This window comes from Micromys minutus (genome assembly GCF_963924665.1).
Source record: "Micromys minutus genome assembly, chromosome: 13".
NCBI lineage: Eukaryota > Metazoa > Chordata > Mammalia > Rodentia > Muridae > Micromys > Micromys minutus.
In genome coordinates, this window is record NC_137982.1 from 2,391,597 (window position 1) to 2,416,227 (window position 24,631).

The 24,631-nt window shown below is 51.2% G+C and overlaps 1 protein-coding gene across 1 annotated transcript in view; it reads right to left on the reverse strand.

Moving 5' to 3' along the window:
• Window positions 1-24,260, reverse strand: part of NACC2 (NACC family member 2) — a 63,845-nt gene extending 39,585 nt beyond the window's left edge. Inside the window, exon 1 of the mRNA XM_080927155.1 lies at window positions 24,139-24,260. The gene's annotated coding sequence lies outside the window, so the exon portion shown is untranslated. The remainder of the gene's footprint in view (window positions 1-24,138) is intronic.
• Between the last annotated feature and the right edge of the window lie 371 nt (window positions 24,261-24,631).

Here is a 24,631-nt window from a genome sequence, read left to right on the forward strand (position 1 = left end):
CAGACCATCAACACCCGACAATCAAATCCTCTAGCTTCCTAACCTTGACATCCAGAGCATGAGAGTCTTTGGTCATCAAATGACAAGAGCAAGAAGGGGACGTGTGGCCCTGTCAACTCACTGGACCAGAGTCAGTATGCACAAGGTCCCTAGGGCTCTGCCACCGAGGAGGCTAGAGCTCAGCCTCCATCCACAGGGACCTCTCTAGCACTGGGTCACAGAAGAGGCAGTTCCCCAACATGATACATTTCCTTAAACCCCTAAGATGAGGCTCTCTCCTTCCAGACCACAGGCCTGGACCAGCAGCACCACAGGATCCTGTTCTAACTGCATAACACAATGTTTGCCTGTAAGCTTTTATTCTTTTCTCTCTCTCTCTCTCTTTTCCCAAAAGGAAAGAAAGTAAGCCAATTAAAAAACTTGACTTGTCAATCTCTGCCTCCTTGCTGCTCTCAACATGTGTACATGCGTGTGCGCCTGTGTGCCTCTGTGGGGGGGGGGGGAGGCAGACAGACATGACCCATGACCACCCAGTATAAGTCTTCTATGGAATACAAGCACCGGGCCCAAGCATCACAATAACAGGTTTTGCTATTTTTCCTCATGATGGTCAGTCTTGCGTCTGATAACACTGGACCTTGTGAATTGGTGTGGCCCAGTGGAACCTTATGTCCACAGGGAACAGCTAAAGCAGGTAACAATTATAACATCTACAGTTTACCTGAGGCATAAATACCCATCTACGTGCTTTTCTATGCCAGCAGTTTTCAACCTGGGGGAGGGGGCCTGACCCTCGTGGTGTCTCATATCACATATCCTGTGTATCAGATACTTACATCACAACTCTTAATAGCAGAGGGGTCACCACAACACAAGGAATGGCATTAAAGGGACAGCAGTAGGAAGGCTGAGAGCTTGAGGTCTAAGCACCAGGGATGTACCCCCACAAGCCATCTCCCTCTCTGACCCCGACTTCCCCACTCTGCAGCCCCTATTCAGAACTCTCCTGAGCTACACACTGCTTCCAGAAGGTTTCCAAAGAATTAAGTAGTGTTTTGAGAAGAGCCGACAATCTTCCCTACTCGTATTTGTAATTTAAATAACGTAAGCTTGAAAAGTGTCTCCCTCGGGCATAGTTTAATAACTTAAAAAGCCAGTTCCACTCACACACCTGCCCCTCAGCCTTCCCTAAGAAGCAGAAGCAGATCCCAGCTCCAGGCCCACTAGGGGGTTCTCCACTGTCAACAGCAGGAGCAGCTGTCCCTGCTGACTCCTTTCACACCCGGACTTTCCCATGCTGCCTGTGACCTTGACCCTCCCCACCAGGGCACAGGGGAGGGTCACCTGGATCCCAGGTGCTGTGAGGGACCTGAGCATGGGGTGGCATACATGCATGCTGGGCTATGGGTCACCCAACTCAGTACAGACAGCCACTTCCCAGAACACCCCATTTTTAATATTCATAGATCTCCTCATCTGCATATCATGCCATAAATAGTCAGAGGCGAGGTAAGACACAAAGATCCCCTGCATTTCTAATTATGCTTGAGAAGCTAATGTAAATCAGAGACAGAGAGGAACACTAAATCATCTGGGAGGACAGCCCAGGAGCCCCCCACTTTCGTGCCCTAGCAATGTAGCTGCTAGTGACAGAGGCCCAAAGGACCCAAGTATGACCTTGGGGAAGTCAGCTTCACCTGGGTGTGTCCCTAAAAATAGGACCAAGGCATCTCTCCCCTCGCTCTCCTATCCCAACACAGTTCCTACCCATAACAGATGCCCCGCCCCCACTTTGCATTGAGGGCAGCAACACTGGGCAGGAGAAAGGCTCTTGGATGCGCTGTGGGCCCTGAACACCCACATCTAGCTGGCTGGACACGGCCATCGGTACCTCCTATAGCCTTGTCTGGGAATGGATTTCTGGGGAGAACCAGATGCTCCCCTTCTTGACTGCAGGACCAGGACACTAAGCCAATAAAGAGTCCCAGGGCTTGAACCTATCCCCACACAAATGACAGCGCTGCTCCTCGGAGGTTCCAGTCCTGCAGAGGTAGAAGAGGCACAACTCCCCTACCTTTAGGGAGGAGAGCAAAGAGACTTACAAGATGGAAAATTCCGGGCCAGAGGTGGAGGCAGAGCCCAGGGTGCAACATGAGAGTCCATACTGCTGCAGGTAGCACCGACCCGAGGGTGGGTGGCATTTAAACAGACTGCAGAACTCGAAGGACAGTGATACTGCTGAGACTGCCAAGGGTGCCCCCAAAGAGTCCTGGACCACATCAGACAAAGGACAGCTCTCCGTGCTTAGCCGTTCCTAGGCTCACACTGAACCGGGGTCCTAGACAAGGGCCAGCTCCTTGTGCAGAGAACAGAAGACCTGCCCAGGACACTTCCGGCCACCAGGAAAGAACAATACAAGGACCAGAAGTGCTGAGTGAGTCCAGGCAGGCCTGTCTCACTCAGGACATGCCAACTCAGTGCCACAGAAGACCAGGGGACGTGGGCTGAGCAAGAGCCTGAGAAAACTGAGTGGAGGGCAGTAGCCTGCAGATGTCAGGCTTGGGAGCCAGACCCAAGCACTGGGTTCGGGTACCCCCAACCTTATTATAGCTCAGAGATACTAGTGCAGAAGTGTGCCAGACTCTGTTAGACACTGGACAATAAACATCTCTGTCCCAGCTACCAACACAACCAAACAGAACCGGTTCTCAGCCAGCAGAATGGGCCTCTCTGTGCCGGAGGGGGGGGGTGTCCATGGTAAAACATGGATATGTGTGTGTGCATGTGAGTGCATGCATGTGTGTACGCGTGCATGCACGTGTGCTTCACACTCCCCCACCCTTAGCCAAGACCCAAGCTGACTTTCTACTCAGAGGTGGGATGCTGTACCTTTCCCCTCTAGGAGTGCCAACTTGGAGGACCTGCTAGAGGCACAGGCCCAAAAGACACAGGGTTACCCCCATCGCTGTTGGTATGATTGCCGGCCGCATCTGCCCTGGCAATAGGCCCAGAACTATTTTTAAGCCCATTTACTAGAAATCCCACAAATTAAAGGAAATATGGATAATGTAGCAGGAATCCTGGGGGGCAAATTAAGGCTGCACAGAACCATGCTCACGTTCCACGCCAGAGTTTAACTGGGAAACCCATCTGCCGAACTCAGCACCCACTGAGTCCCCTAAGGAGAGCTCTGGACTTGCACTGGACTCCGGGACTACAAAAAAACGACCAAGTGCCCAGGCTGCTGTACCCCCGGCCATAAAAGGTAATTGCTGATATGAAAAACCTAAGTGGCCAGCTCACAGGAGTTCTCAGTCAGGGAGTTCCAACAGCAAACAGCAGTAGCCACTCTTTCTAGAAACTGAGGTGTCTCTCACAGCTCCAAGACTCACCACAGGTCGATCCCTGCTAATGAGGTTCAAGAACCTCCCCAGTCCAATCCTGCTTCAGTAAACAACAAAGCCCTCTGGGAAGGCTGTGTATGATGCTCTTATCAGGTACTCCATGTGGGCCTCACCAGCCAGAGGGCCAAGCTGGTACCTCCAGACTCACTGCCCAAGCTCAGTGGTGAGAGCTGACAGCAGCTGGCAGCTGATGGCAGGAAATGCCCAGGCTACCAGGACAAGCATCTGCTGGGTTGTGAAAAGACACAGTGGGTGTGGTCTCTTAAAAATCAGGCCCAAGCTAGGTATCGTGGCACTCCCCACGGATTCCAGCACTTGGGAAGCAAAGGCAGGTGGATCTTTGAGTTCAAGGCTAGTACAGTCTACATAGTTAATTCCAGGACAGCCAGGGCTACAGAGTGAGTTCCAGGACAGCTAGGGCTATGTCCCAAACAAACAACAAAACAAGAACCAGGCCTAAGCCTGATCACCTCCAGAGACAGTCACCAAGGCTGGATACCTGCCAGGGACCCTGGTCTGTCAACAAATGCTCATGCAAATGAGACCAAGACTTAAAGGACAACACAGGCAGCATACCCTCACCTACACAGGCTAGCCCAGCATACCCTCACCTACACAGGCTAGCCCAGCATACCCTCACCTACACAGGCTAGCCCAGCATACCCTCACCTACACAGGCTAGCCCAGCATACCCTCACCTACACAGGCTAGCCCACCCTTCCCAATCACTGTAGCCGTAACAGGTAAATTTTCTGGCTTGAGGTTAAGACTGAAGAACGGGAGGAGGAACAGGCTTGTGGGCGTTGTCCACAGGAGACCACTCCACACCTGCACCCTGGATCCAGGACTCTATTGGTGATGATAAAATGGGTCTGCTTGGCTTCAGACAAGCGGGGATGCAGAGGTGGAACCCGAACAGTGTAAGATCATTCCCAGGTGTTAACAGACCGAGAAAACTATCAAAACACTGGGGCTGGCCAGGCAGAGTGGCCCACACCTGTAGTCTCCGGTTAGGAGGGACAAGGCTACTTAATGAGACCCTGTCACAAAACAAACAAAACCCTAGGGTCAAGTGGTGAGGAATGAGCCTTGTCCAGAGGACCCTCTGGCCCAGGGCAGCTGTTTCCAGAATTCCTTCCATGGAAAGACATAACCAGCTATCACATAACCACCCCATAAAGCCCCAAACTCCACTGCTGAACCTGTGGCTCTTTCAGACCCTAACTCAGAAAGCATGACTTTCTTCTCTCTCTCCCATCTCACTCCTCCCGGCAGCTGCCAAGCTTCTGGGTTGCCTGCCTCTGTTTTCACTCAGATAAAAGCACCCTCAATCTTCCTTCTTAATCCATTCTAAACTTCTTTTATTATCGAGACTAAGAACTTAAAAAAGGTACTGAGCATGGCGGTGCATACCCCTCACTGTAGCCGTTGGGAGGCAGAGGCAGGCATGACAGGGGCTAGTATGGGCTTTGGGAATGTGCCTCAAAACAGAACAGGCAAGACAAAGCTGAGCCCTACTGGCTCACAGACTGAACAAACAGTTTTAAAATCTACTACCTTATGCTGGGGGTGGTAGTGCACCCTTTAATCCCAGCATTTAAGATTGGAGAGTCTGAGGTCAGTCTGGTCTACACAAGTGAGTTCCAGGACAGCCAGAGATAAACAGTGAGACCAACACATACTCCTACTCTACTCTAAGCTACAGTAGTTCTGACTCTGGTAGTGATAAAAACAACAACAAAACAGCTGTAGATCACTGGGGTAGAAAAGTCTATAAATGAATTCACATGTGCATAGCCAACTGATTTAATAAAGATGCCAAGGCTTTCAATTGGGAAAGAACTTCCCTTCCAAGCATGGCTCTGAACACAAAATCAGCATGTATGAGAGGCAGGCCTTTCCTCATACAACACAGAAAACATGGACTGAAATGCAGCAAAGAGCTAAATAAGGGCTGGGAGGTGGCTCGGCGGTTACCGGCCTACAAGCATGAGGACCTACAGAAACTCTAAGAAGCCTGACTATAGTGGCAAGTACCTGTAACCTAACCCTCGGAGGAATGGAGACAGGTGGATTCCAGGGTTCTCAGGCCAGCCAGTCTAGCCAATAAGTTCAGTGAAAGACACTGTTTCCAAAAATGTGATGGACAATGATTGGGGAAGACACTAGGAATAGGCCTCTAGGTCCACATGCACACATTTCCTTCCCACCCCACCCCAAGCACACAGTAGGGGAAATCTATTAAGGAATACCTGTTAGTCATATTTCTGATATGACTTATACCCAGAATGTTAAAAAAATGTGCAAAGCATCTAAAAATACTTTTCACCAAGAATAGGCACAAATGTCCAATACACACATAAAACGCCCAGTATCATTAGCCATCGAGAACACTAAAGTAAAAACCACAATGAGGAGCAGATGTAGCTAGGTCTGGGATGGGATATGGGTTTAACATGTAACCCAGCCCCTGGCTTCCATTCCCAGCACCCAAAACAAAAGAGAGCACCAGAGACTGAAAGAGAAAGAAGCAAGTTACACAGAAAAACCATGTCTTCAAAGACAAGAGAGAGAGAGAGAGAGAGAGAGAGAGAGAGAGAGAGAGAGAGAGAGAGAGAAAGAGAGACTAGAAAGCAGATGATAGCCAGTGGTGAAAACATGAAATGCAGACTCCTCCCTCCAAAGGTCAGACTATTTCTGCATGACCTAGAAATTCCCCTTCAAGGCATGTAGGCAAGAGGAATGAAAACACATCATCTACACAAAAGTTTGCAAAGTACAGAATACTAGAGGCATTGGTTACAATAGCCAAGGGGTGGGAAGAGCCCAAGTATCTGTCAAGCAAGGAAGGATAAGTGAAATTTGGAAAATCAGATGGTAGAATATGATTTGCAGTACAGGGAAGGAATGTGATACTGTGTTATAGGTGAGAAAAGCCTTTTCCTCTAGGCTGTCAATACAATGTACCTACAACAGACAATAGGCAGTGAGTGGACTAGAGGCTGGCCGGGGCCAGGTCTGGAGAGGGCCTGCTAAAGGGTGGGGGTTGGGGTGGGGGTGGTGTTTGTTTTTGATTTTTTGGTTTTGGTTTTTCAAGGCAAGGTTTCTTCTATTTAGCATCCCTGGCTATCCTGGAACAACTTGCTTTTGCAGACCTTGAACTCAGAGCTCTGCCTCTTTCTGCCTTCCAAGTGCTGGGATTAAAGGTTGTGCTGCTAAGCCTGGCCTGCTTGTTTGCTGAGTGATGAAAATGTTCTCGTGAGGGGCTGGAGAGATGGCTCAGCAGGTAAGAGCACAGACTGTTCTTCCAGAGGTCCTGAGTGTGATTCCCAGCTAACATAGTGGCTCACAACCATCTATAATGGGACCTGGATGCCCTCTTCTGGTGTGTCTGAAGATAGTGACAGCGTACTCACATATATACAATAAATAAATCTTAAAATAATAATAATAATAATAAATAAAGGCAGGCCAAAATGAAATAGAAAAATATAAGTCACATGAACATCATCAAAAGAAGGCAGGATTACTTCATAACTAAACATATAAAGTAAATGAGGAGGCACTGCAGAAGGGCCGAGGGTCTGCCTACAAAGGACACTCAGCTACACTCTATGTGGACAACGAACAGCATGAAGCAGAAAGTGGCAGAGACAAAGGCTCATAGGAGTCCTCCCAAACCTCAAATGACTGCAACAAAAACACCACAGAGAACTAAAGTCCACCAACTATCAGGATACACCCCTCACTTGCAGACCACCCCACCCAGCAGCAGTTCAGGACTTCCTGGTCCCATAGACTTTGGAGCACAACACAGGACAGAGAGCAGTTCAACCAGAAAACAAACAAACAAGAGTAAGAAACTTAAAGACTTGAAATTGAGCCTCACACACCCTGGAATCAATCCCTACATGGTGGCTTACCCCTGGAATTCTGGCATTTAAGAGGTGGAAGCAGAAAGGTCAGGAGCTCAAGATCAGATTAAATTCATGAATGAATGAATGAATGAATGAAACAGACAGATAAATGACAGAAAGATGGGTAGGAAGACAGACAGACACACCGAGACCCAGCACAGGAGGAGAAGAAGAGAGGGAAAGAGGAAGAGGAATTATAGCAATAATCCCTGACCAACTCTACCACAAAGGAATAAAGTTGAAACTCAACAAAGTATCTCTCAACACTCAAAAATAAACAGCATATTTCTCACATACACAAAATAAGTAAACACAAAATATTCTTAAAAGAAAATGTACAAATTAACCATCAGTCTCAAAAAGAAAGCACACCATTATTATTAACCAATACCAGAGCCTGCCGAAGGCATCACGTAGACCACCCACACTTGACAGCCTGTGATAGATGACCCAGCTCTTCAGCAAACACCTTTGCTACTATGCATGATCCACTCAAGGTGAAAGAGCATGTTCCAATAAAATTTTTTTAAAAACTGAAATTTTAATTTGGAAATTTGAGAAAGAAATCTCAAAATTCAAAGATCCCTCCTAGGGGCTCCACAGACAGCTCTGCATATAATCCTTTGCAGAAGGTAGGGATTTCCCAGTTTGCTATTTTTTTTTTTTTTTTTCATTGTATTGGGGACATAACCAGCAACTTAGATATTCCAGGCATGCACAGACTTACATACCAGCCCCCAACTCATTTTATAAGGTGCCTTAGGGTTCCATTGCTGTGAAGGACACCATGAGCACAGCAGCTCTTATAAAGACATTTATTTGGAGCTGGCTTATGGTTCAGAGGTTCATGAAATCCATTATCATCTTGGTGGGAATCATGGCATTGTGCATGCAGATTTGGGACTAGAGGAGTCAAGAATTCTACAGAAGACAGCCAAGAGGAAGGTCTAGCTCAAACTAGCCAGACTTGAGCATATATATGAGACTCAAAGCCCCTCGTTCACAGTGATATACTTCCTCTAACAAGGCCACACCTCCTCCAAGTTGGCCACACCCCCAATAGTGCCACTTCCCATGGGCTGAGCATATGCTAAGCACCACACCATACAGGGTAAGTTAAGTTCAATCTTGGAACCTGTGTGAAGGCGGAAGATGAGAACTAAGTACACAGAGTTGGATCCCCCCCCCCCATCCTGTGCACCACTCCCAAACACATAGGAACAATGGTAGGTATTTTTAAATAAAGCAAAAAAAAAAAAATTTTAAACAATGAAAAGTCAAGTCCCACATCTCTTCTGAACACAGATACCAAAAAAGCTTCTCACAAACAATTAACAAATGTAAGTCAGTAACATTTACACTCAAACACAAACACACACGCTCTGTTTCATGCATGCACACACACATACACACTTTTTTTTTCTTGAGACAGGGTCTTACCATGTAACTGTAACTGACTTGGCAGTTGCTCTACAGACCAGAGCTGTCTGCTTCTTGAGTGCTGTGAGTAGACATCGCCATGACACCTGGTCTCATACTTTTTTATTCTAATACTGGAGTTGAACCCAGAGTCTCCCCCTGGCTCTCATCCTGAGCACCCCAAACAACAGCAGTGGTGGGAAGTGGGTGCCAGGTATCCACTAGGTTCTCACCTTGTGGCATGTCCTGTGGCCAGCGCTGTCACCCTACATTCCTGAGACTCCAGATTTCCAAAAGCCCTGCTCCCCAAACCCAGCACCCAGGGCCTGTGAAGGGGACTGTTCCATTCCGGTGACATAAAGGCCAAATCTTCTCAACAATTTAGAAATGCTGAAGAGAGATGCAGCAACCCTATCTCTCCAAGGCAAATCTGAGGCTGGGGCATGCTCTCCGCCCTGGACAGGCCCCTAGGAGAAAGAGCCCCTGACTACAGTGAACTGAAGCTGCCAGAGTGCAAACCACCTATGACTCACGGGAAGGGTGGGAAGGTAGGAACTTAGTTTCTTTTTAATTGCTATGCTAAGCCACCATGACCAAGACACTTATAGAACTGTTTGGTGTGGGAGCTGACAGTCTCGGGGGTGACTCCCTCACTGCCATGGAAGAAGCCTTACTAATGCAGGCACACCACACGGTACTTCAGAAGTACCCGAGAGCTTAAATCCTTTACACGAGGCTGAGAGGGATGGCTGGGAATGACAAAGCCCATCTTTAGTGACACACCTCTGTAACTCTAATTTTTCAAGGCTTACTTTTAATGATGGTTCTTTTTTAAAGATTTTTTTATTTATTACATACATGTACACTGTAGCTGTCTTCAGACACTCCAAAAGAGGGCATCAGATCCCATTACAACACATGTGAGCCACCATGTGGTTGCTGGGAATTGAACTCCGGACCTCTCGAAGAGCAGTCAGTGCTCTTAACTGCTAGGCAGTCTCTCCAGCCCCGAATGATAGTTCTTAAATGCTTTAACCTCCCTTCTAGCCCACCACCCACCAGAGGTAGAAGGGGAAAAAAGGATATGGGGGAATAGGACCTGTTTAGAAAGGTTCTTTGGAGTAGCTCCCGTCTATGTTGCCTGGAAATCAGCAGTCCAGTTCACAGGTTAGCAAAGGCAGCTCAGTCCAGTTGCAAACACCTCACAGACACTAGCAGCCCAGTTCAGTAGAGTCAGGTTAGCAACCGCGATGACCCAGCAGAAACAGCCAGGCCCTAGCCTCGGCACAAGTCAGCAGGAGGGACCAGGGAAGAATGCCAGGAAAATTTCTCAGCTGTGCCTCTCTCAGAAAAACGAAAATCAGCGAAGACTAGAGACCAACAAGTGTTGCACAGTGAGCTCTATAAGCAAGCCGAGCTCAGCCTCCATCACTGTCTGTCGAGTCCTATTTTTACCCTGTAGACATCACGTGTCCTCCATGGGCCTCGCTTCAGCACATTCATCTGTCTCAGCTGACATGACTCTGCCAATCAGCTCAGGTCCAAGGTAGCGGCAAGAAACTGCAGCACACCACCAGAAGGTTTTTGGTGCACAAATATAGCTCAACCATGAAATGTAAGGCGGACCAAAACATGCATTGCCGTCAGTCAAGACTCCTTCATCACGTGTCCTTCCACACGCTTGCTTCTGCAGAGCATCCTTTCTCCTGTGTCTGCTTCAGCTCAACGTCCCTTCACATGTGTGCCCCAGCAAAGCACCATCCAACCGACTTTCCAAAGAACCTTTAAGTTTCCACTTCATGTGTCCTTCAACAAGGCCATGACTCCTAGTTCTTCCCAAACAGCTCTATCAACTGGGGACCAAACATTCAAATACATGACTGAATCTGGCCCTAGTGGGGCAGACATACGAGGCTGAGCAGGCCAGGCCAAGAGGCCCTCAGGATGCACAACTATGGTAGATCCCAGCAGTCGCCTCACAGCCTCAGCCAGAATCACAGGTACACTGAAGACTAGTCTCTCACCTCATCCAGGCAGCATTACAAGCAGCCAGGAAGCCACGGGGAGGCTCAGGCACCTGTCCCCTGGGAGCTAACATCCACATCACTGTCACCAATGCAATGCAGCCGCCACACCTCTCAGATTCTCTAACGGTTCCCACGGGAGCACTGAAGGTAAATATGTTAATTTGACTTCAATCATGGCTTAAAAAAAAAAAACCACACACACACACACGCTATATTAACTTAGAGCTCAGATTCTACAAACCATTTAGACATGTGTGTATACTGCACGTCCGCAGCAAATGGAAGCTTATGCCCGTTTCAGGTCCCAGAAAGAAGCAGGGCGCTTACCTAAAGTGCCACAGTACAGCAGGGTAAAGCAGGATTCTTACTTGATCTGGCTGTCACACAACCACCCCCACTAGCCAGAGCAGTGGGTGCCATCCTGGATTCCAAGCAAGAGACACTTTCTCTAAGCACAAGGCTGAACCTACGGTGCCAACTCTGGGAGCCATCCAGGCCAAAGTTCCTGGAAGTCCTCTGCGGGCAACAGTCAGACACCTAGTTCTCAACTAGATATCAGGGACACTGTCATAGTACAGCCTAAAGGCAGGACTCCTGGCCAATCTCTCCTTGCAGTTGAGGGGATCACATGTCCCAGTCGAAAGGATGTGGAGGTGCAGATCAACTCAAAAGGAGTGGAAAAGCTCTCTGAGTGGGAAGGTGGGCCAGACCTGAGAGTACCTGGAGCTAAAGGCCCTCTATCTCCTTCCATGGGTCTCAGGAGCCCCAACCCCAGCTCATGTTAGATGTCAGTGTGTACCAAAGCCTGGAAATGGCTACATCAGAAAACAGGAGGGGGTCTGAGGCCTCCCTTAATGGTCTATTCTCTGTCTAGGAACAGTAAGTTTCCAAAATCTGTAAGCTTATAAAATCCCAGGGAGTCTCGGAAACTTAGCAAAATCCCCAAAATTTACACTGTGGATTGAGCAGTCGGACCCATGTGCCCTCACTGCTGTGGGAGTGACCTGCAAGCTCCCGTGGTGGAAATAGGAGCCCTGTATAATAGCTGCAAACAAGCATTCCCTGCCACCAAGTTAGAGAGACCCTCTGAGTCTGGACTGATAAAGGCTGCCAGGACCAGCAATGACACCGGGCACAGAACCACATGTTCCTCAGGAAGAACCACTGTACTCTGTAGAGAGCTAATAGAGTATGACTCCCCGTTCCCTTCCCAGCATGCTCTCTCTTATACCCACTCTTCTCTGAGTCTGGGCACCCTTGCTGCTCCACCTGGGGTGCCCCCCATAAAGGCATCCAGAATCTCGGCTCTATGAACCACAAAGGGGTTCACTGCCAAGTAGAGTTTAGGAAGTTTAGCTGCACCCCATAGCACCAATCTTCCCAGCCTTGCAGGCAGCAGAATTTAGCCCACAGGGGTCCTTCTCCAATTTGAGAGTGGTGCTGTGTGGACCGGGTAGGAGCCTGGGTCCCAAAAGAGGCATCACAGAAGCAGCAGGAGGAAGACATGGAGCCACCTTAGAGCTGGCCTGGCAAAACCACTCACATGTGGGATGAACATGTCCAGGACAGCTGCCCCCTCCTGTCCCAGCTACCCCAAGTGCATGGGAAAAAAGTTCTCACGAACACCTGGGCCTGTGACCAAGAAGGCCAACAGCCCTGGAGAAAAGTAACAGGGTGTTCCTATATCACAGAACCAACGAAGACACAGGAAATCCCTGGAGGAGGAATCCCTGGCCAAATGGGGCCCTTGAGGCCAGTTTAAAACTCTCCCATCCCTCAGGCTGCTAGAAACCAACCACTTGGTTCTCTAGGGCAGGGAGACAGCGGTGTTGGGGCTGCTTGCCTGGGCTTGGTTGGCAAAGTTAATGTACTTTTCTCTGCACTCCCCAAGCAGAGCTAAGGCAAACCCACTGCATAGGGGATTCAGGACACTCAGTACCTCTTGGCCTCAGTCAGGATCACAATGAGGGGGCACCTGAAGCCTTAGAGAAGACCTGGACCTACAAAAAGGTAAAGGCTGACCACTCCTCAAGCCAGGACATAGACTCCCGCCTTAGCTAGTGTGGGGACAGGCCTCATGTAAGTCCCTCTGCCCTGGTACAGAGTGGTGGGCCTTGAACCCCCAAGCCTAGCTCTGTCTATCTGTTTGGTTTCCTTGAGCCAGTGGTTTGGCCTCTGAAGGCTCAGATTTACCTGTGTGGTTATGCACTGAGCAGGCCAACCAGCATGCCTAGGAGGTCTGCGGCCCATGACCCGGAGGCAGTTGAGTCCTACGAAACAACGGAGAAGAGCTCCCACTGCCCTCCTACCAGCACCTCTCCACAAATTCCTCCTGTGCCCCCTTTGGGAGGCTCAGCTTGCACGGATGCTCATTTGGGGCATTAATCAGATATCTGAGTATCAGTGACATCGCCCCCCCAATAGCATGGCCACCATCACCCCACACCACTACGCAGTCAGCACAACTCCCGGGTTCACTTTCTTCTCCCCTCAAAAGAAATCAAACACTGTCTTCTGTAGGCAACTAAAGTGCCTTTTTTACTCATTTCCCATCTCACACAGCTTACCTCAAACCATGATTACCCACTGGCCTTCTCAGGCCTGTCTACTTATAGAGCTCACACGGGTGTCTCAGAGCTGTACCGCCAGTGTAGACCTGTGCTAAAGACACAATCTAATTGGTTTTCTCCTAGTACGACTGAAAAGTTCGAAAAGAGCCTTCCTGACACTGTGTTGGTCCTCAATTCCAGGAATATCACCACCACTGGTCTGAATGTCAAAGTGTCCTTCCCTCAGCCCCTCAGGTCCCAGGGAGGAGCGAGTGACTGGAGAGGGCAGGGACTGCTGGGAACTGTCCTTTGACGGTCTAGACTGGGTTTCTGTTGTGGATGGTTTGGGTGTTTAAAGGCACAACCTCATTCTGTGGCCCCAGCTGACTTGGAACTCACTCTGGAACCCAGGTTGGCCTGGAAATCTTGGCAGAATGCCTGCCTTAGCCTCTCAAGGTGCTAGGATTCTCAGATGAGCTGCTATACCACATTTCATTCATAGTGTGTGTGTGTGTGTGTGTGTGTGTGTGTATGTTTGAGATAAAGTCTTACTAGATTATCCTGGCTGGTTTTAAGCTGGTACCACAGGTGCATACCATCTCACCTGTTTGGTAAAGAATTAAGGGCCAGGGCTATTACCAGAGCAATCCTGTCTCAAACAAACAAACCAAACAGAAAAATAACCAGGTTAGCTATGGGAGGGGATCACAAAGCAGCCCGAGGTACAGACCCACTTCTCCATCCACTTCCCTTGTTGAACTGGGGTGACATCAGCCTCCCACCCAGAAGCCATTAAGAGCAGGCACAGTACCATACTCTGCACTTCCAACGTCCAGGCCTGTGGACCCAAATGAACCTCTCGTCTCCATAATTCCCAGTCTCGGGTATCCTGCTCCAACAGCAGGATGCAGACTAGACTGATGTGAACCTGAGCCCAAACCAGGAGCTGCTGGTGCTCCTGCATGCTGGCCAGGACGAGAGAAACTCCCCAAGCCTGCACAGGAAGAGTGCCACTTAGTTCCCAGCTCCTAGTTCTCCACAATGGCAGTCCCATTCATAGCCTGTCCTGACCACACTGTTTGTCACAGCTCTGAAGGGACCCTGCTAGTGTCAATCAAGACCCAAGCACTTCAGGGTCAGGGGAGAAACATGACTTGCCTTTTGCCATCATCAGGAATGGGGTGCCAGGCTTGGGCACACCACTACCTCTTCCCCCACAATCTGAAGAACAGGAGACAGACAGTAGCAAGGCCAGCCTAGCATCAGCTCCGAGCTTCTCGGTGTGGGCACACCAGGCACCCATAGGCTCCAAGAATCCCCAAGAACATGCTGTTCACATCCAGGACGAGACCTGCCTCTCGCCTCTTGGAAGGGGGTTAGGGGAAACTTGCCTCTCCAGAAACAGTTGTTGGCCATAACATGCCCCTAGCATCCCTCACTGTTCTGCAACTCTATAGCTTCCTGCTTCTACCAAAGACACACACTCAATCCCGTGACTGACCCTTCCTCCACTGCAGCCACACATCCCTCAACCAAGGCCAGGCTGAGAGACTCTGGCAACAAGCCAAGTGTGGTAATTCATGTCGACAGTCCCAGGACACAGGAGGCTGAAACAGGAGGATTGCCATAAAGCCAGTCTGAGCTACACTGTAGGTTTTAGGACAGTTGGGCTACAGTGACAGTCTCAAAATGAGAGAGAGAAAACTCACACGACAGGCAGACGTGTTCTCCAAGTGATAAGGAGCCCAGCATGGAGCATACCACCAGCTCCAGCTGTAGAGGTGACACCAGAGGACACAGTGGTACATGTGCAATGACAAGTGTGGATCGGGGAAGCATAGGCAGACCCAACTGGGGACATCCTTCCAACTGGCCTGGCCTCTGGGTCAAGACCACAAGAACTGAGAAGAGAATGGAGCATCCCAGGTCAGCAGGGCAATGATGGAGGGTAACCAGCCTACCAGTGGAGGTAGGGCCATCAGGGAACATGCTTGTTAACTCCATTCACAGCACGTGCCACAAGGTAGATGAACATGGAAGATATTAGACAAGCCAGCCATCTACAGGAGATGAGGTCCCCTCATCTGAAAACTCAAAGCAGACGATCCCACAGCTGACCTCAAGAGATGGGTCAAGATTCTACCATAGAGGACCAGGCTTGGAGCCCACACCTGTAATCCTACAACTGGAGAGGTTGGGGATCAAGACTTGGAGGCCGGCCTGGTCTACCCACTGGGGCCTGTTCTCAAGAAAACAAACAAACGGACAAACAGACCCTCCAACCCTCCAATGTGCACAGGACAGGTGAGATAGCTCAGTCCAGTAAAGCAGTTTGCCACAAGCCAACCACCTACATCTGAAGCTTGGAAGCCACATGGTAGAGATGGGGGGCGGCAATAATCTTCTACAAGTTGCCCTTTGACCTCCACACTCTATAGTGTGCACTCATGAGAATATACACACCAACAGACACACACAGACACACATACATACACTGCTACTGCTGCAGTGTAGCCAATAAACTGTTCTTCAAAAAAATAAATAAATAAATAAATCCTTCAGATTCAGTAAAAACCTAAAATTACTTTCCAGCCATACAAGTAATCAGAACATGGCCTCTGTGCTGGATGTCTCGCTATGAAGGAGGCCCGGTGAGAGCTGCTGAGCTTTCTGGAACATGCACTGCCACGGAGGTCAGCCTGTGCTGGCACAGGTAGGTGGCAGGTGGCTCTTGTTTGAACAAGATACACTGGAGTATGCAGGGTAACTTATTCCTAAGAGGTCTAGGAAGAGTTCTTTAAACAGCACATGTAATCTCTAAATTTGATTATCGTTAATCTTTTCCTCAAGCGTCTGAACCGCAATGTCACCTGTCAATACTGAGTAGCCAGTGTATCAGTGGAGATGGGTCAGCAGGGCCATGATGGAAGCCAGTCTCACTTCAGAGTGTTCAGAAGGGCAAGGGCTACCCTTCCACAATTCTTGGCCTCAGGCTGGAGGAGACCATGGCATCCCATCAGAGCCCAAAGAAGGGGTCATGGGCCAAGAAGGGGACCATGCCTGGGTCATAGGTTCTGTCACTCCTCAGAAACAGTACACAGAAGATAGCCAAGGAAGGTCTTCTAAGCAAGAAAGGTAACAGTCAGCATTCCCAGAGGCCCCTACCAGACAGAGGTATACCTCTAAACCCTAAAGGGTCCCATACAGTGTTTGCGGGGAGGGGAGAAGATTCTCAAGGACAGCATCACACATCTTCCTGCACCATGAAGAACTTCTGAGTAGTCCAGAGCTACATCTCAGGGCAGGTTCCAGTGACCCCGGGGCCCATGGGCTCTATCTTCCACACGCTTGGTCACCTGAAAAGGGAGAGGTCTGGGATCCTGCTGTGTGTCAGGAGAGAAGCTATGGCTGTCACTCTGCACAAGCTCACCCCACTTACAGCAACGTCAGACTGACGAGGCTGTTGCTGGTCCAGACAGTGCCTAGCCTGACGTTCAGTCCCAGGTACAAATGGAGCTGAAGTGAACTCACCCAGAGTCAGAAAGAAGAGGGTGGACGAGGAGACAGAGCAGTAGGGCAGGTGGTCAAGTGTGCCTAGGACTGTGGAGTAATACTTCCCTGTGGCACGGGCTGGTCTGGACCCCAAGGCTCTCATTCTTTCAGCCTCCCCTACAGCTGTAGCTGGTATGCACCCCACACTGTCTGCTCCTGTGTCAGCCATGTCACCCCTGGGCTTCACTGTGACCCACGCGCTTCAGTTTCCAGGCCACTTCATGTGACACAGACTCACGGCTAAACTGGGTTACAATAATTAACACAGTGTCTGTCTCTCCCACAGCTTATGTAAGCCTCGGCCCCATTTCCCTCCTTCGGCCCCTCTGCTCCGTTCTTTCAAAGATCTCTAGCTGGACTGCCACTCACACAGCCTCCACTAAGCTTTGGGGAAGCAGCAGATACTGTGTCTAAAGCCCATCCTGCTGGCAAGTACTGCAAGAGCCACCAGCACAAAGGTTTTCTGTCCTGGACCAAAACCTCCAACAGGGCCTTATTCACAAACAGGGCATCGGTGGGTTAAGGAGCTGAGGTGAGCTCACCCAGAGTTAGAGAGGAGAGGCAGAGACCAGGAGGCCGACAGCGGCAAGAACGGAGCAGGCAAGGAGGTCACCCTAAGTGGGAGGAGTGCAGTACAGGAGAGGTGGCTGGCTCCACCATAAAGAAGATAGCGAGGTATGATCAGCTTCCCTCATTCCACACACAGAGAAACTGAGGCCCTGGATCAGGGCCCAGCTGCAGACCCCAGGTGTATGAAATATACGACATTATGGGTAGCAACCACTTGGAATAAGTATCAATATGATCCTTTAGAATGCCTATCTGTCCTTGGCCTTTGTAAGAGCCTCAGCCTGTTCTCAGGAGAACATACCTCTCTACCAGATGCCAGAGGCCGCACCCCATGCCCCCAGCTCCCTTCTCCTGCCCTGGGAAAGCTAAGGGCCTCCCCAGGAAGGTACCTACTTCCCAGACCTTGGCTCTGCGCCAGGAGAATTGGGATACAGCAAGATTCAGTGACACCCAGTAGGCATTAGTTTCGTGGCACTGGAGCATCTTTAGGGGACCAGCTACTGGGCTTTTGCTAGCACCATGTGAACACTGTTTCTAGAACCCCAAAATGGGCCTTTCCGCTGTTGAAAGTCAGGGGCATTGCTCTGTGGGGCTTTGTTATAGGGGAACAAAAGTTTGAAAGAAATGTTCTGCTAACCAGACTGTGCCATCCCGGTCAGGATGGACTGGGAGGGCAGACACATGAGAACATCGGAGTTCCAAAGCATACACAGCAGGACACACAAGCCAGGTGCTGCCCTGTACCCAGTGGTCACCCAGCAGGACAACTGCCTCGCTGGTCAGGTGCATCCCTCAGGGGCTGCTGAGTCGCTGTCTCAGTACCCCAGACAACTACTAACCCTACAGCACAGCGAGCCGGCTAAATGCTTCTGGTTTCCTACCACGGAAAGTGGAGTCAAAGATGTGGGTGGGGCCACAGACCTAAGGCTCAGGGCTGCTGCTAGGACATGAGGACCCTGAAGGCAGAGCCCAGTATGTGCAAGGAGAGAAAAAAAAGTCTCAGCCCCAAGGACAAGGGCCCAAGCTCCAGGGAAGCCAGACCAGCCCTGCCTGCCAGGATTCCCAAGTCGCAGGCAATTTGCATAATATTCTTTGCAAGTTAATATCAGACTGATAATGATCTCCCTCACAGCAGAGCGGCTGAGGCGCTGTTACAACACTAAGTAATCATATTTTAAATTATGTTTCCCTTTATAGAAAGGTGTTGCAGAAACATAGACATGAAATCTGTCTGTTGCAGCCCACTGCCAGCCACCTGACCGGCTCCAGCACTGCCAGGTGCCCATAGAGCTGTCCCGGGAAAGCGAGTCCCAGGGACAGAGAGGAGCTGCTGGCCATGGTCCTCGTGAGGACACAGCTGCATATATATATACATATGCATACCGATGCACAAGTCTGGCCTACCCGCCCAGAAGTCATACAGTCCTAGGAAGAAGACCTGGGGAATCCCCCCTTTCATGGCCCAAAACCCTAGCCAGAAACACCGGTGCCCTAAATAGTCACAGGTAAAGGGAAGTGCTGGGGGGTCTTTTATCACACACCTCCAGCATCTAGGCTCTTCCCGGGGGAATGAGTATACCCAATACCCCACCTGGCCCTCAGGCTCACACCCTCACCCTCTGGCAAAGCCACACCCTAAATACATATCTTAAAGCCAAGGAGGGGGTGGTCTCTGAGCCTGCCCAGTGAGGGAGTCCGGCTTCCCCATTTTCTACTCTCTCCATTTCAGGACCAGGACCTGCCACTCAACCTCTATTTTCTTAAAAGCTTCCCCCCCCCCCTCTTTTTATTTAAGAAAAAAAATCCAATTATAGCACAAATCTCTCAGCAGGGGTCAGTGTGGAATAAGAACCGCCGAAGTTAATGGACGTGGCAGAGGCAAGACAGCCGCCTGAAGGGCTTCCAAAGTTGTATGATGCAGATTTCATTAACATTTTAATTGTAATGTATCTTTTTAATCTTCTCTCACCCTAATGGCTTTATATCTTAAAAAAAAAAAGTAAAGAAAGAAAAAAAAACTGCTGACAACAACAAAAAGTATCAATATACAAAATGTGACAAAGGCTCAGCAGCACAGTAGTGAGGAGAACCTGTTAGCAGTGTGGTGTTAGCAGAGTCCAGAGTGCAGCACAGAGTAGATGGGCAGAGGAGACGGGCCAAGGCGGAAGCCCCAGGCTCCAGCAGGAGGGAGTGCCCTACACACAGGTAGCAGCTCCCCCACAACTCCCACCCCCAAAACTCCCCGTCCACTTGCAACACAGGAGATGGAAGGGAGAGACTCCAGAAATAGCAGAGGATGGGGCAAGCATGCCCCTCTCTTCCAAATAGGGTTGGGAGTGAGAACAGACACTCCGTGGCCCCCCATAAAAGGGGCTTCAGCATTTCATGTTGGAAAGATGGCCTCACCAGCAGGCACCAGACCCAACTATCCCATCAGGGTCTGCAAACCACCCTTGACTATGGGCATACTATTACCTCTGACTTTTAAAAATGGAAGTTTTCAAAGTGTTCTTGGATCTGACTACAGAGGAATCGGGACATTTTATTTTCAATCAACAAACATTCCTTGCTTTGCTAGACCCAATGTAATTTACCCTAGATCCTCCTGCCTTTCAAACAACAATCCCTCCACACTGGAAGCCAGGGGACACTGGCCACCCCAGGATCAGACAGCTCACAGGCCTGACTCCCTGCTCACCCCCAGTGACTATATATGGACACTTTCAGGCCCCAAGTTGTTCCCGCCCCACCCCTGCCTGCTTCCCAGACACCAGCAAGGGGCGGGCCTAGAGCTGGAGGCCCATCTGAGGCTGGATGCCCTCCTAGATGCCAGGCCTGGTGAAGGGAGGAGGGGCATGGTTCCTAAGAGCCCCAGCCAGCCCTTCCCCAGGGACCTGGAAACAACTCCAGAGAAAAAGCCTCCTTCTCCCTGAGACTGAACCAGCCTCCCCTTAAAGGGCCAGCAACATTCTCACCAAGGGTCTCCTCATCCCAAGGGCACCAGGCCAGGCAGAGCCAGCATGGAGACCTAGGGTGAATCCCAGAGAGGGAGGGTCACACAGCCTAGGAAGGGGGCAAAATCTCCAGAAATCTGGCCTCAAATTCCTAATCCGGCAGCTTCCCAGACTCCAGGGCAGGCAGAACCTGGGTCAGAGTCCATTGGCTCTGCTCAGCCTTGTCTCTGGATAAGAGACAGTGTGAGCTCCAAGATACAAGAGACTCCTCTATGTTCATAGGCCTGGAGTCTGGGAGAACCAGACACACAGGTCTTTGCTTCTAAAACGCAGACTTCCAATGTCAAAGACAGGCCGGGTCACCTGCAGCAGGCCTGGTCACCTGCTGCAGAGAGAGCCACCTGGCTCTAGGAACTTGCAGGTGGTGCCAAGAGGAGGCAGCCTGGGAAAGAGTGAGAATCTGCTAAAACAGCAACAGAGGTTGCCAGGATCCTTGCATTGGAGAGCAGGCCAGAGCAGCCACCTCTGCCAGATCACAAGCTGCTTCTCCAGGACTAGGGGCCCAGAGAGGGGTGGGGGTGGGGATGGTGTAAGACTGAAAGAAGAAAAAACAAAAAACAAAAGCCCAAACAAAAAAAAAACAGGAGAAGGCAATGGTGGGCAAGGCTATGAATAGGGCTGCTCACATCTGAGAAACTAGGTGGAGGCTCTGCTATGCTAACTAAGCTTCCCCAACCACTTCACGATAACTCAGGACCAGGCTGCTTACACTGCCGGAGTACAGCAGTCTTGGCAAGTCAGTCCTAAGCGGGCTCCAGCACCCCTTCCTCACCTGATTACACTCAGGCAAAGCAGACTTTAGAAACTCCCCCCCCCCCCCCCAGCCAGGTGCAGGAAGCCTACACCTGCCAGAACAGCTAAAGCCCAGTGTCCCAGGGGCTGGTGGTAGTGAGAAAGAGTAAAAGTGTCTCTTTCCTTACCACATGGCTCTGCTCCCTTCTCCAAAAGGCTAGGCCTGGAATAGGGTGTAAGGACACATGCTTGTAATCCCAGATCTTAGAAGGCTGCAGGATCAAGGGTTCAAGGTCATCCTCAGCTACATACTGAGTTCAAGGCCAGCCTGAACTACATAAGATTCTGTCTCAAAAAGTCTATGCAGGTTTTCTCAGATCAGGGTGACTCCTAGAAACATCAGTATGGTACCCAAATCCAACCCCATTCCAAGCAGCTTCTTCAGAGTTGGAAGTCAGCCTAAGTCACCCTGTGAATCCAGGCCCAGCAGGAGGCCAGCATAGGCCCCATGCACATAAGCAGCTATCAATGCAAGGGTGGGTACTTGCAGGAGCAGCAGCACATACTGGGACAGGAGTGTACACTGAGGGTTTGTGGCTCTGTGGCAGAGGGAGGTAAGGGACTGAGGTTCGTGGTCACTGGATCACACAGTACACACCCTCAGTGTCCGGGGGCCTGGTGGTTCATCTCACCCCTACACCCAAGATGACTTCAATCCACTGTAAGCTCCCCAGAGAACTCCCTGGAAGTTACCTGGTGAGAGGAGCAGAGCCCAGAAGATAGGAGATGAGGTGACTCATGGGCTATGCATTCAGGGACTAGGTCTAGGGCATCGAGTACAGAACACTGGACAGACAGGGCTGGGAACCACCGGGTGCCATGCACATCCTGGGATCAAGGATGTCAAAGGCACAGATCTCAGAGGTAGGGACTCACACTCTGTTAAGATAACCACAGCTCTCAGTTTCTGCCCCATCAGTGCTGGACCCCAATGCCTAGACACAAGAGATCTCATTGGCCACTATGTAAATCCGGCAGAAAGGACCCCTGTGCCAAACCGGGCTCTGTGGCAACCCAGCTCACCACCTCAAACCACTATTCTGATAGGACGGTGAGATTCAAGAACTAGTCTGAGAAAAGGTTTGGCAAGGTTGTCAAATGCACGCACACGCCCGCTCCCAGGAAGTACACTCCATGGCACAGGCTGATGGTGGATGTGGAGCAGCTCAGAAGCAGCCTGGCACTCGACTCCTGCCGCACAAGCGTTTCTGACAGTGTTTCCCAGCATTCTAAATGGCTTCCAGCTCCCGGAATCAGCAAGGTTCAGATGCTAGAGTGTGCAGCCGTCACCCAGCACCATCCTGCCTCGGGCATGGCTGCTGAGCAAAGATCCTGGCTGTGTGAAGTGACCAGAGATACCTTGTTCTACTTGTGCTGATTCCAACCAGCTGGCCCAAAGAGTGGAGGGCCAACTGCCCTGGGCCTCTCCCAGTGAGGAAGTGTCACAGTGCATCCTTGAGGGAACCAAGAGTGAAGGACATGGTGGAGGAACGGGTGGCTCCCCGGGCCTGGAGAAGATTGTTGGAGAGTGAGACAGGAAGGAATGTTGGCTGTCCACCCCATAGCTGAACACGCTTTGTCCCCTCAACGGTGAAATGAAAAGTCACAGCTAACCCTCCCAGGACGTCATATTTAACGACCACACAGAGTGCAGAGCCCCAGGAACAACGTGCTCCGGTCCTTCATCAAAATGGAAACATGGGAATAGCAGTCAAGAATTCAGAGAAGGAAGAGGACAGAAAAGGGAACCAGAGGCAGAAAACCAGGACCAGAGGGCGGCATCAGAGAGGATCATAACGTGAACGTGCACACATGAATATGCACATGAAATTCTCAGGATGAAGGGCTTCACTGGACCAAGAATCTAGCCAGGCCAGCCAGGACCATGGCCCAGCCCACTCCACCCCCAGACAGGCTCAGCTGAAGCACTCCCCAGAGCTACACCTGAAAGCTAGTACAGAGGGCCCAACAAACAAACACCTCCATCCGGAATCTCCAAGGAGAGAGTAGGGTACACCGGCCGGATGTTGCCGGTGAGGTCAGCTCCAGAGAGCAGAATGAGGGAGCCCACAAACTCTAGGGTTAAAGAAGCACAAGGAGGATAACAGCAGTAAGCAGCGCAGAACAGATGTGCCCATGAAATGAACCCAGAGAACTGCTGAGACGACCCCACAGACTCCAGTAATCTATGCACACGAGATACCAGAGTCCCAGCCTCGGGCGAAAAGCCATGGAGCTTGCCAATCTCACCTCCCTCAGCCCACACACCCTTGAGTTTTCTTGGAGAAGCGTCCGGAGACCTGAACAACTTTGCGGAGATGTAGAAACAGGGACAAGCCAAAAGCCCCCTCCCACTGCAGCGAAACCCAGTGTCTCCCAAAGTTGGAGTTGGCACCGGAGAAAAGGGGAGGAGTGAAGACCCCTGACACCAACCGGCCCACCTAGCTAGAGAAGACGGACACGGGCCGAATCTGATGCGCAGACGCGCTGCCTCTGACCTGGCCGGCCAGGAGGGGTGTGTCCCCTGCGTCCTGGCCAGAGGCCAGTGTCATTGGGGCTTTCCCTCCCGTACGGGACGAACCCGGGGTCTCTCGTGGCCAGAAGACCTCAACGGGAAAGGAAGGCTCTAGCGCGCCCGGAGTGCCAGCTTTGGCCGGGCCGGGGCCGGGCTTTGGGCCGGGACACCTCGGCGAGCCGGCCTCTCCGTCCTGGGGCCGGCGCGCAGCTCCAGAGCGGCCGGCGCCCCACTCGGCCGCGCCCCGGGCGCGCGGCGGGCACTGCGGCAGGCGGCGAGTGCGCAAGTTGGGCGGCCGCGCCGCGGAGTTTGCGGGAAGTGCGGGCGGGACGACTGGCCCGCGGCGGAAACGGCGCGACGCGCGCCAAGTTGGCCGTACCTGTGGGCACCCGGCCCAGTCCGGCCTGGGCAGCTGCGGCGCCGCCCGCGGCAGGAAGTGCTCCGGCGTCCCCGAGCTCCGGCGCCCGCGGACTTTCTCCGACCTCGCCCAGCACCGGCGGCCGCACCGCGGCGAGGGCGGGGCGCGGGGGAGGCGCCCGCGGGCTGTTTAAAGGGACAGAGCGCCGACCGCGCGCGCGCGCGTACTCGTCGCCAGGTGGGCGCGGGAGAGGGACGCCTAGAGGGGTCGGGTGGGAGATCCTGAGAGTTGCTGCGCCCTGCCTTCCGATCGCTTAGCGTCCGAGCCTGAAAAGGGCACTGAAGGGGATGGGATCAGCGGCCGAACAGGGGTAGGACCTGGGCACGGAGCCCCAACCTCTTAATTTCCCTCTGCCGTGCTTGCACCCACCAACCTTGGATAGGAAATTGCGTGACCGAGCAACCCTGGAATAAGTACCACCGGGCCCTGGTGCCTGCTACCCACCGACTTACAG